General features: G+C 36.9%; 1 long non-coding RNA gene across 3 annotated transcripts in view; it reads left to right on the top strand.

Moving 5' to 3' along the window:
• LOC140636259 (uncharacterized) overlaps nt 1-12,429 on the top strand; it is a 58,434-nt gene that overhangs the window by 19,061 nt on the left and 26,944 nt on the right. For 2 of the 3 annotated variants that reach the window (XR_012033554.1, XR_012033555.1), the window contains exon 5: nt 11,281-11,516. The exons of the other annotated variant lie outside the window; for it this stretch is intronic. This is a non-coding gene — a long non-coding RNA (uncharacterized lncRNA). The remainder of the gene's footprint in view (nt 1-11,280; nt 11,517-12,429) is intronic. 3 annotated transcript variants of the gene reach the window in all.

Genomic DNA, 12,429 nt, shown 5'->3' with positions numbered 1-12,429 from the left:
TAGATATATTTTCAATTTTTGGAGGAAACTTCATAATGTTTTCCATAGTGGTTAGACTAATTTACTTTTCCACCAAGAGTGTATAAGGGTTCCTTGGCAGCATCTGTTGTCTCTTTTCTTCTTGCATCTCTCTGATGATTAGTCATATTGAGCATCTTTGCATATGCCTGGTAGCCATTGTGATGTCATCTTGGGAAAAATATGTACTTAGTTCTTCTGGCCATTTTTAATAGAATTTTTTGTTGCTATTAAGTTGTTTTAGTTCTTTATTTTGGATATTGACCCCTTATCTGATAAATGGTCTACAAAAATTTTCTCCCATTCTGTAAGCTGAAGTTTCATTTTGCTAATTGTTTCTTTTGCTGTGCAGAATCTGTTGAGTTTGATATAGTCCTGTTTATTGATATTTGCTTTTGTTGTTTGTGCTTTAGGCATCATCTCCAAACACTCATTGCCAAGACAATGATCAATGAATTTCTTTTCCCTCTGTTTTCTTCTAGGAGTTTTATAGAATCAGGTCTTATGTTTAAGTCTTTAATTGATGTTGAGTACATTTTTGTGAGTGGTGTAAGGTATGGGTCCAATTTCATTGCTTTGCATGTGTTTCTCCATTTTCCCCAGAACCATTTGTTAAAAAGACTATCTTTCCCCCATTGAGTGTTTTTGGCTTCCTTGTCAAATGATTAGTTAACTATATGTGTTGGGATTTAATTTTGGGTTCTTTATTCTGTTCCATTGATCTATATGTCTATTTTTGTTCCAGTATCATACTGTTTTTATTACTATGACTTTAGTTTGGAATCAGGAAGTATGCTATCTTTGACTTTGTTCTTTCTTTTTCCTCAGGACTTCTTTGGCTATTTGAGTTCTTTTGTGGTTCCACACAAATTTTAGTGTTGTTTGTTCTTTTTCTATGAAAAATGGCTTTGGCATTTTGATGGAGATTGTGTTGAATCTGTAGATGGCTTTGGATAGTATTGCCATTTTAACAATATTTATTCCTCTGATCCATGAACATGACATGTTTTTCCATTTGATTGAAGGACCAAAAGTTTTATGTTTTAATGAAACATTTGCTTCAGGGCAGCCGCAGTGGCACAGTGGTTTGGCTCCACCTGCAGCCCGGGGTGTGATCCTGGAGACCCAGGATCGAGTCCCACGTCAGGCTCCCTGCGTGGAACCTGCTTTTCCCTCTGCCTCTCTCTCTCTCTCTCTCTCTCTCTCTCTCTCTGTGAATAAATAAATAAAATCTTTAAAAAAAAAGTTCTTTAAAAAACAGACATAAAAACATTTGCTTCAGAAGACTTTAAATTCGTCAGCCATCAATTAGGTTCAGATATTACTTTTTAGTTTATCCCCCCTGTAAAATTAGTGGAAATACTCAGCTAGGTTACCTCTGTCTATCCCAGGATAGATGGCTCCTGTTTTACAGTGCAGACTGTTGATTTTCTTCTTTTACTCCCCATTATTTTTATCACAGGCAATTTGAGCAGGAATATTGCTTTTATGTTTCATGTTCTATTTTTGACCAAAAATTTACTCTCTAATCTGCATTTTCAAAGTTCAGTTAATGAATAATTGCCATTGAAAATTATTTTCTTCCATATTCTGTGTAAAATGTCTTCCGCTATTTTTTTTTAATCTGGAACTCTCAACAATCCTTGTCCTTTTTTTTTAGATTTATTTATTTATTTGGATTGAGAGAGAAAGAGAGAGAGTGAGAGAGCAATTAAAGATGGGGGAGGAGCAGAGGGAGAGATTCTCAAGCAGACTTCTCACTGAGCTTGGACCCTGATGCAGGGCTCAGTATCATGACCCATGAGGTCATTACCTGGGCCAAAACCAAGAGTTGGACACTCAACCAACTGAGCCACCCAGGGACCCCTCACTAGTCCTTGTTCTAATCTTTGAATCATACATGCCGTCTGACTCTCATGTAGCCCTGAAACCTACTGATGCAAATAATGAGTGTGAAACATGAAAATGTGTGCCATGAAACATGAAAAAATAATGACAGTGAAATATTTTTCTTTGCAATTATTGTAAAGTAAGTATGCTTATTGTTTAATATTTGGAAAATATAGACATCTAAATGAAAACTAAAATGAATCTATTGTTTTACCACCACAAAATAATTATTTTGTTTGGTAGATTTTCACTTTTATGTCTATTTTCCAAAAGTTTGATTATATTATACATAGTTTTATTTTATTTATTTTTTAAAATATTTTATTTATTTATTCATGAGAGACACACAGAGAGAGAGGCAGAAACATAGGCAGAGGGAGAAGCAGGCTCCATTCAGGAAGCCCGATGCAAGACCTGAGCCTTGGGCTCCTGGGATCATGCCCTGAGCCAAAGGCAGATACTCAAATGCTGAGCCACCCAGGCGTCCTACATACAGTTTTAAAACATATTTTCTAAATTTGAAATTACTTTACAAATTCAGTCTCTTCATTGAAAAAATCAGATGGCACACTTATTCCACACCTTACTGATTAGTTAGTGATTACTACCCACATTGGGATGTTAAAATTTCATCACCATGCCCCCATATCATATTCATTCTGTAAAGTACATAGTGAGGAATCTGAAGAATGATTTGCTATAGAGCTCTGCTGAATATTAGTCTGTCTTAGAATAAAATGCTGTGCTATGTTCCTCCTGAGAAAGGCATAGGAGTCTTGACATTCATTCTTCATACTTATATGGAGAGGCAAACAGTGAGGAGTGATTATTCCCAAGCAAAGCAAAGAAAATCTCCATTTATTTATTTATTTTTCTCTTAGAATAACATATCTCTGAAAAATCCTCAGACCTCTCTGTGGCCAGTGCATGACTATGCAGGCAGTTTCTGGATTAATAATAGTTGGGGTTGTGTGCAGGTAGACATGACCCAAACTTTAAGTAAATGCCTAGTACCTTGATGAGTATCTTCCTTAGCAGTATTGGTGAGGTCAGGGATCATTCTCTCCTCTCTATACTCATTTACAAAGGTTTTCATCAACACAAGACACTCAGACTTTGAGCTCAAGCCCAAATGAATTTTTCTGGGAATCCTATGCAAGTTTTAGGCCTGCTTGTGTGTAGCCATATGAAGATATGAAGATTTGAGGATACTAATGTCAGGGAATGAAGTTAGTCGAACTTTAGATCAATTTTCAGTACAAATGAAAGCCCCTTGAACATTAAGGAGTTGGCTAACTTTGGTTCCCTAGATGACACTTAAGAGAAAACACAGTAGATTTGCAATTACCCAGAGCAACTGTAATTGGCATTGCTCAGATTATGCTTAGAGAACAGTGTTCAGTTTTTATTTCAACCCTTAAAAATGATGTGGTCCAGAAAAGAAAAACCTGATATTTTCTGGCATTTTGAATTGTTACTTGTACTATTTCAGTTTTTTTTTTAATTCCCCCAAAGCAACTAACCAACAAAGAATGTGAATTTTTGCTCTAACAGATTGCAGCTTGAATATAGATAATATTTCTTTTAGTTACTTGATTAAAAATGCTAATGCTAAATATATTAAAATATTTATAGTCAACATATACAATGGCATATATAATAATAAATGACATTTTTAGTATATTTAGAACATTTTAATTTTGCCATGTGAGGGTTGGGCTTCAGATTATCTATCTTCTCTACTATCAGAAATGGAAGTTGGCTTATAAAAGGAATTTTCTGAGTTTCTGTTTTCTTACCTATAAAGTAGAAATAATGATCCCTGATTCACAGGATTGTTATGAAGTTTAGGTGAGATAGACCATGTGAAAACACCCACTTAGGAGTGATCCTACCCACTGCCAGAATTCTCACAGCCTATTCACTCCTCAAACTAGCACACTCTGGCCTCTGCCCAAGCAACTCCAGAACTAAAGCTCATCAAAAGCAGTGATAGAACATCATGGTTACCAAAACTGATTTCAGGACAATCTTTGTATCCTTTCTCCACTCCCACCTTCTGGAAGACATATTTGCTATTATTTGTGCAAAGCTATCTAAATTTTCTTCCTGTTTTGACCTGTCCTGCTCATTTTCCTTCTCAAGCTTTTCCTTCTTTGATCATCCCTTACATGCAGTGTCTTTCCAGGCATCAGTCCTTAGCCCATTTTTTCTTTTCTCTACAGTCTTTCTGGATGACCTATTCACTTATTGTTTACACTACTACTTTAGGGTGATAATGCAAATCTCTGCTGCCAGCTGGATATCCCTTCTGAGCTCCAAATTCATTAATCTACTTCTTTTTTAAAAAAGATTTTATTTATTTATTCATGAGAGAGAGAGAGAGAGAGAGAGAGGCAGAGACACAGGCAGAGGGAGAAGCAGGCTCCATGCAGGGAGCCCAATGTGGGACTCGATTCCGGGACTCCAGGATCACGCCCCAGGCAGAAGGCAGTGCCAAACCACTGAGCCGCCCGGGCTGCCCCATTAATCTACTTCTTACTGGTCTTTTCAACTTAAATAATCCACAATATCTCTAAAACAAAAATCATCATGCCTTCATTCCACATATGTTGCTTAGGTCTCTGCTACGTGCCATGCCTTGCCTATTTCTCTAATTCCGTGTCCAGTCTACTCGTCAGCTGGCACCCTGTCTCATAGTGTATGGTAATGTGGAGTTCCTCAAATCTATCATGCTGCCTTATGTCTCCATGTATAAGAGACCAAATAGTCTTGGAAAACAGAAAATTACTGATTTTCCAGATCCTGATTCCAGTCCTTCTGGGGCCCAGCTGTTCTGCTTACTCTTGAGTTCTATGAAATAAATAACCTCTGTTATTCTCCAGTAAATTTCCCCTTAAGATTGGGCCAATTTGGATAGATTTATTCTTTAAAACCAAGGAGATTTAAACAAAATAGGCCTTTGCATGGAAGGAGCTGTTGGAAATGTTATGGTTCCAATGAGCTAATCTGCTTCCTGAGTAAATGAAACCAACAGCCTAGGCAGACTGGCATAGCTTCAGATTATTTTCCTTTAGTCTAACTTATTTTCTAAGTACGACTTATTTCTATTTCATCTTACTAAGCCAACTAACACAAAACACAATATTTTCATTCATTATAAAGAATCTAGTAATGAAGCCATGTTGGGGGGTAAAAGGTGAAGGCACACACTAAATTTCATTTGAACATCCTTGTGAGACAGTCTCTTCTCCTCCAAAGTTTCTCTTTTCAGAGGCCAGTTGCCTAGACTCACCTCTCCAAATATTTCCTGTATCCTTTACATCCTCCATGTCCTCTCTCATCTTTCTGGTCTCTTAACCTTTTCTTAGACAGACTACTTGCACTTTTTCCAAGGTGCAGAGAGACTTGTTGATATAACTGATGAGAATTTTCATGATTTCCTTTCCCTTCACCGACCATTTGTGTTTGTGAGGGATAGGCTTGGGCTTTGCACACTTCCCTAGAGTAGGGTTGGTATATCAGGCATACAAGAGGAAAAGGAAGGCAGCTTTTTGAGTTTCTAAGTAGACTTTTGAACAGCCCATCCCATAAGTTAGAAAGAAAATGTTCTTAAGCCACAAAAGTCAAAGTTTATGTTACAAACAATATATCTGGGGAGAATGTATGATGATTTCAGAGTTTTCTGCTCTAAATTTATTCAAGTTAGGGGTTGATGTAAGGGGAAAGAAATCAAGAAGTATGAACTGCTGGTGGGAACTCTGTGCCTTCCCTCTCCCCATTTAGTCCTCAGCCAACCCTATGTAAGTTTGGTGATCTGAGGTCAGAGAGGACCAGTGTTTGATTTCTGGATGTAGCCCTGAAAAACAAATGAGACCCTAGAAATATCTGCATGATATCAGCAGAATTAGGTGCTGCCTGGAGTGTCTAGACACAGAGGGCCTGAGACAACCCCATTCTGCCATAGCTTCCAAGTGTTGGAAAATAAGCTAAAGGGACACAGAAGTGCATGAGCAAGGTCTGGCAGAACTAAGGGACTTTGCAGTCGAGGTGAAAGGACATTGATGGTGAGGAATAGAGACCCAAACTGTGAGCATCAGCCAGTGTGGAGGGGTAGATGACTGAGAACCAAGTGCTTCTCCTATGCCATAAGTTTGTATATGGTACTGGGAGAGAAGGAAGGGAGAGAATGAAAGAACTGAGTAGGAGGATGCCGGACTCCTGAGGGTGATCCTTTTAAGTAGCAGTTATGGGATACTTCTTTGTGGTTGTTCTCCTATAAGCCCAACTCATCACCAACGTTGTGTTGAAAATTTTGGGTGGAAACACATGAAAAAATGCTCAACATCACTCAGCCTCAGGGAAATACAGATCAAAACCACAATGAGATACCACCTCACACCAGTTAGAATTAACTAGTTAGGAATTAACAAGTTAGGAAATAACAAATGATGGGGAGGATTTGGAGAAAGAACCCTCTTATGCTGTTGGTGGAAATGCAAGCTAGCGCAGCCAGTCTGGAAAACAGTATGGAGTTTCTTCAAAAAGTTAAAATTGGGGATCCCTGGGTGGTGCAGCGGTTTGGCGCCTGCCTTTGGCCCAGGGTGCGATCCTGGAGACCCGGGATCAAATCCCACATCGGGCTCCCGGTGCATGGAGCCTGCTTCTCCCTCTGCCTGTGTCTCTGCCTCTCTCTCTCTCTCTCTCTCTGTGACTATCATAAATAAATAAAAATTAAAAAAAAAAGTTAAAATTGGAACTTCCTACAACCCAGCAATTGCACTACTAGGTATTTGCCCAGAGGTTATAAACATGATATGAAGAGGCACCTGCACACAAAAGTTTATAGCAGCAATGTCCACAATAGCCAAACTGTGGAAAGAGCCCAGATGTCCATCAAGAGATGAATCTTAAAAAAGATGTGGTGTATATATACAATGGAATTTTACTCAGCCATCAAAAAGGATGAAATCTTACCATTTGCAACAACATGGATAGAACTGGAAGGTATAATGCTAAGCAAAGTAAGTTAATCAGAGAAAGATAATTATCATATGGTTTCACTCATGTGGAATTTAAGAAACAAGACAGAGGATCATAGGAGAAGGGAGGGAAAAATAAAATAGACAAAATCAGAGAGAGATACAAGCCATGAGACTCTTAACCATAGGAAATAAACTGGGGGTTGGTGAAGGGAAGTGGGTGGAGGGATGGGGTAACTGTGTGATGGGCATTAAGGAGGGCCCATGATGTAATGAACATTGGATGTTCTATGTAATTGATGAATAAGTGAACTCTACACCTGGGACTAATGATACACAATATGTTAATTAATTGAATTTAAATAAAATAAGGCTTAAAAAGGAATATGGTTTCCAAAAAAACAAAAAAAATTTGGGTGGAGAAAATAAAAACTGAGATTGTGTTGGGAAGGAGAGATCTTTTGGAAACAATAGGAGTTATTTGGAGGAGACCAAGCTGTGATTGACCTGTAGGAAGAGCAGGACTAGAAGCCTAGGACCAAATGCCTGGCTGAGGTGATGGACTAAGGGAATGTATGAATGGGGGGTTTAGGGAGGGGTGCACATTATCTGAGGATTTCCAGAAATATCATCTTTGGTAAATTAAACTTCAAACTGCATAGGTGGTCCAAAAATTACTAGAATTTTCATATTAAAGGAAAGGTGATCCCTTGCTAACACTTCTTGAAAATGAAATTAGGTTTTCTCTAAACCCTCTCTCTTTTTATTTTTTAAAATATTTTATTTATGTATTTTAGAGAGAGAGGGAGAGAGAAAGCCCCTTGTGAGAATGTGAGCAGGGGGGAGGGGCAGCGGAAGAGAGTTTTAGGCAGACTTTGCTCTGAGTGTGAGCTCCATAGGAGGCTCCATCTCAGGACTCTGAGGTCAAGACCTGAGCAGAAATCAAGAGTTGGATTCTTAACTGACTGAGCCACCCAGGCACCTGTTGAAATCCCCTTTCTATCCCTAAAACTTTGTCGTTTTACAATTATACTTGTTAGTATTTTTCCCTATCACTTATTTTTAAAATTTGGATTTAAACAACTGGACCAATCAGGGTCTTTTGATTTTGTTACTTTATGCCAAAGGAATGCAAGTCTAGCTACACAAACTACTGCTGGGGGAGCTTAAAAAAAATACTAGTCTCTGGCCTCACTCCCAGAGATTTTGATTCCGTTGGCTTGGGACATTGTTTTCAAAAGCTCTCCAGGTGATTCCAATGCATGACCAAGACTCTGAACTTCGTAAGTGATGACTTTAAGTCATTATACTTATAGTTTCCAGGAGACTATCTTTTATAGTGTCTGTGTTTTTAAATGGAGCAAAGTCTATTGAACAAGATTCTAAAATCATTAATAATCAAAGGAAGAAAAAAGAAGATGTAAGAGAATGAAAAGGGAATGTAAGAAAATGCTAAGGTTGGTCTTACCTCTCCATGTTTCTAGGTTTGATCATTTAACTTGTGAATGACCCAACCTCTTTCTTCTCTCTTTTCCTTTGGTAATCTGCCTTAATTTTCTTCAGCTCCTTTCAGAGAAGATGAATGAAAAGTTTATTCTGATGCTTGTTTGGTTAAAAAATTTGGGTGGACAAAATTGAAAACTATTGACTTACTTGAGATTGGGGATAAGGTTTGAATTGTATTAATCTATACTATGAACAAACATAGGGAATATGAAAACTTGGTTATGATTTCTTATATTTCACATTCTCCAACATAATTTAGAAATGGAGACAGAAAATGTCACTTCTTAGCCTTTTATAGTTAAAAATGCCCAACAAATGTTTATGTAAAATCATTACTGGTACCACCAACCCTAGCCTCAAAGATGCTGCATGGCATAGATTTAATTTAAATTACATGATGTAAGGGGAACTCTCCTTGAGAGGTCACTGAAAATTGTTGACCCCAGTGGCTGAGATTTTTAGCTGTTGTTCATGTCTGGTACCATCTTCTCCATTATTTGGATAGGAATCTTGGGTTTGTTCTTTTACATTTTTCCTTTAATACACCCCTCTTTTCTACCTGTCTACTTTGGGTGGGAAAAGTTCTCATGTTCACGTATTCTCATTGTTTGATGGGGGAGAGGTGGAGATTTAGCAATTAGAAATATTCTAAAATGAAAGGTACTTTTAATACTTATTTATGGTAATTAGCTGCCAGCTGGGCTCAAGTCTTTGTTATGGAAAAAATTAGAAATTATCTATATTCCATTAGAAATAAAGAATAATGTAGCAATGTTCCTTAACACTTTTCAGTTATTTCAGGTACCTCATATGTTACTGTGTAAACTAGCAGAACTTAATGGATTTGCAGATGTAACCTTGAAAGCATTACCTTTCGGTCAAAGTTAGATGTTATTGCACATAATCTTATGAGTAAACCAATTTGTAAACCAACTGTGTAAACCAATTTTTCATTAGGTTTCAGTGCAGAAAAAATAGTAGGAGATTATAAAGCGCTGGTTTGCATTGAGGGTATTATGGTCATTTTTCTTGAACCACTTACACTACTTTAAGCCACAGATATATCTTTAATAGCTTTCCACCTGGAGAAGTTAGAATTATATTCCTATCAATCTAATCACATTCAGACTTATTTGTATAATTTAATTTAAGTTTATAGAAATTTAGTAATACTGCAAACGAAAACAAAATCTGAAGCTTGTGTTTTTTTATATTCTTTGGGTTTTCCATTCTACTCACAGGAAAATAGTATGGGCTACTAAAACTGTTGAGGGCAAGCAGCAGGTATAGGCATACTGTAAGGGTAATAGTGTAACTTTGTAGAAGTCTTTTAGAAGCAAAATATATCAGTATCTTTAAATTACTCATACTATTTGATGCAAAGATTCTATGTTTATGAGTTTATATAAAAGCAATAATTTTTTAATTGCTTCATGTGCAATTATATTCATCATAATGCTATTTACAACATAAGAAAGTTAAAAACAACCTTAATGATCTATATGGAAAAGGATAAACATAAAACAATACTGAATGAAATATTATACTGACATTTAAAAGAGAATATAGAAATATGGAAAAATGTTTATGAAGCTATATAAAAACACTCAAGTAAAAAAGTTGTATAAGATGTACAAGCATAACCCAGTTAAAAAACCAAACCAAAATCTATGTATAAATCCCTATAAAAACACATTGCATTGGTTATGTCTGGATGGTGAGATCAAGAATTATCTTCAAATATTTTTCTATTTTTACATATTTTTAAATATTCCAAGAAAAATATAAATTTAACATATTAAATATAAATAAATAAAGTGATGGAATAGCTGCTTTATGGGTTCTGGGCTTACAAACTACATAGGAACTGGGGAAGAAGGTAGTCATCCTTTCCTTGGTAGGTAAAAGGCTGTCAGAAGACATCACCAGGATGAATGAATAGGCTATTTCACAAATAATAAAGCCCCCAGACATTTCTTGATTTCTTAGACTTTGCAAGTCATTGTGTTGTTCAATTGTGATTTTCAAATTTGCTTAACCAAAGAGACTTTTTGTTTAGAAGAAATGTAATATAGAAGCAGAACAGACAGAAGCAGAGCTGCATTGATTTAAGTGGGAACAGGAGGTCTAGGCTGTTTATCCTGCATCCTCCTCTGATCTCTTGCTGATTGGAGAGAGGGTACTGGGGAGCTCCTAAATGAACTCACAGTATTTTGAAGGAATAGTAATAAGTACTTTTGAGGGATCTTTAAGTATAAACCTCTTATTTATGTTCTACTACTTATAAAAATGCTGTAAGTTAGGCATTAATTAAATTAATTTATTAGGTCCATTATGCAGATGGGAGAACTAAGGCTTGTGGATGTGATGTGAGTGGCTGGAAGTCATATACCTCTATACCTGAAATTGGAGTCAGTTCCTATATGACTCCAAACTTATGCTTTTTACCACAATGTCATGTTGCTCAACACAAACTACTGTGTTTTTACAGTATAACCATCCTTGGAAATAGCAGAAAACAGAAGGGAATTTGACAACTGAATAGCTGTACCTGATTTTCTCTCTTCCTTGACTTCATATTGCAATTCTCATGAAATGGGGAAAGAGATGCAAAAATCTAACTGTGATGGAGACTAGGTACATGATTGATAATCTGTTGGATCTTAAGGAGGATTTCCACCACTTGAAGCAGATGTAGGGTGCAGTGGCAGAAGTCAGCAAGGTGTAAGGGTATTTTTAGTATCCCTGCCTCAAAGATACAGTGTCTTTGTAGGCTAATGGAAGGAAGTTACCTCTTCCTACAGATTAGTTGCTTTTTAAGGTGGCCAGGGCAATTCCACCTTTTTTCTCCCTGACTTCCTTCGTGCTTTCTGTATTTCTTCAGAGATCTCAGTCAACGCAATACTGTTAATGGGAAAGCAGGAAATGTTGCAGTTGGGATGAAGGGCAGCACCAGGCAAAAATGAGGCGGGGGTTCTTGTTTACCCTGCACTATTTGTGCAAGAAGAAAATGAAAGGCTGCTTCTGGGATTCTACCAACAAGCAGATGTCAGTGGGCACCAAGAAGCTCCCCACCTGTTTGCTGGCATCAAATCTTTGCAGTTTTCTCCTTGTTTAAGGGTAAGAAAAATATTTCTCTTCTTGTCACTCTTCATCTCCCTCCCCCAAAAACTTAGAAGTTAAAACAATATCATCTATATTTTAAATCACTTCAAAAACAAACAAAATGAACATAGAAATTGTGGTCCATATGCCAAAAGACAATAAAAATAAATCAGAAAACTAATAAGCCCAAAGACATGAAATAAGCCTATGTAATTCATATCAACTTATTAATTTTGGTTATTAAGATGAATGAGTTAAAACCCCTATCGAAATACAAAAATTTTCAAATTGGGTCAAATACAAATTCAAATTATATTCTGGAAATTTGAAAAGAAAGTAAAAGTAAGGGCTGCCAAGATGAGCCTATTCACTGGGTTCTTAGAAGGCTTCAAACATGTGGGCTAAGAAACTCTTAAATGTGCTCTTTCCTATATCCCAGCTGTAACTACAAGAATCTGCCTCTTGTGATCAAAACTGTTCATACCAATTAGTTGATTTACAATATGAAATATCAACCAAGTAGTCTGTCTGGACTCTGATATAGGTCTAACATACACCTCTCCCTTCCATAGCTAACATTTACTGAAGGGCTACTGTTTCCAGATGTTAAATATATTTACTCCATTTAATCCTCAAACAACCCCCTGAAGTTGGTCTGATAAACACCTCCATTTTATAGATGGGGAACTGAGGAAGCATAATGTTTATAAGAGTTACCCAAAGGAAAAAAAAAAAAAAAAGAGTTACCCAAAGTCATACAGTGAGCAGGCGGTGAGGCAGGTGGCTTGGGAATGACAGAATCAGAGCAAATGGAATTAGTTAATTGGTTCCAATGTCTAAAACCATTGGTCTTTTGGCGTTGTACTCTCAAAGCCTGGTTTTGTCCATCTTCAAGGAAGACGTTCTGTGATTAGTCTAACTGGATGTG

Source organism: Canis lupus, chromosome 7 (assembly GCF_048164855.1).
Source record: "Canis lupus baileyi chromosome 7, mCanLup2.hap1, whole genome shotgun sequence".
Classification (NCBI taxonomy): Eukaryota; Metazoa; Chordata; class Mammalia; order Carnivora; family Canidae; genus Canis; species Canis lupus.
Note: the sequence above shows the minus strand (reverse complement) of the source record. Positions and strands in the feature narration are given on the sequence as shown.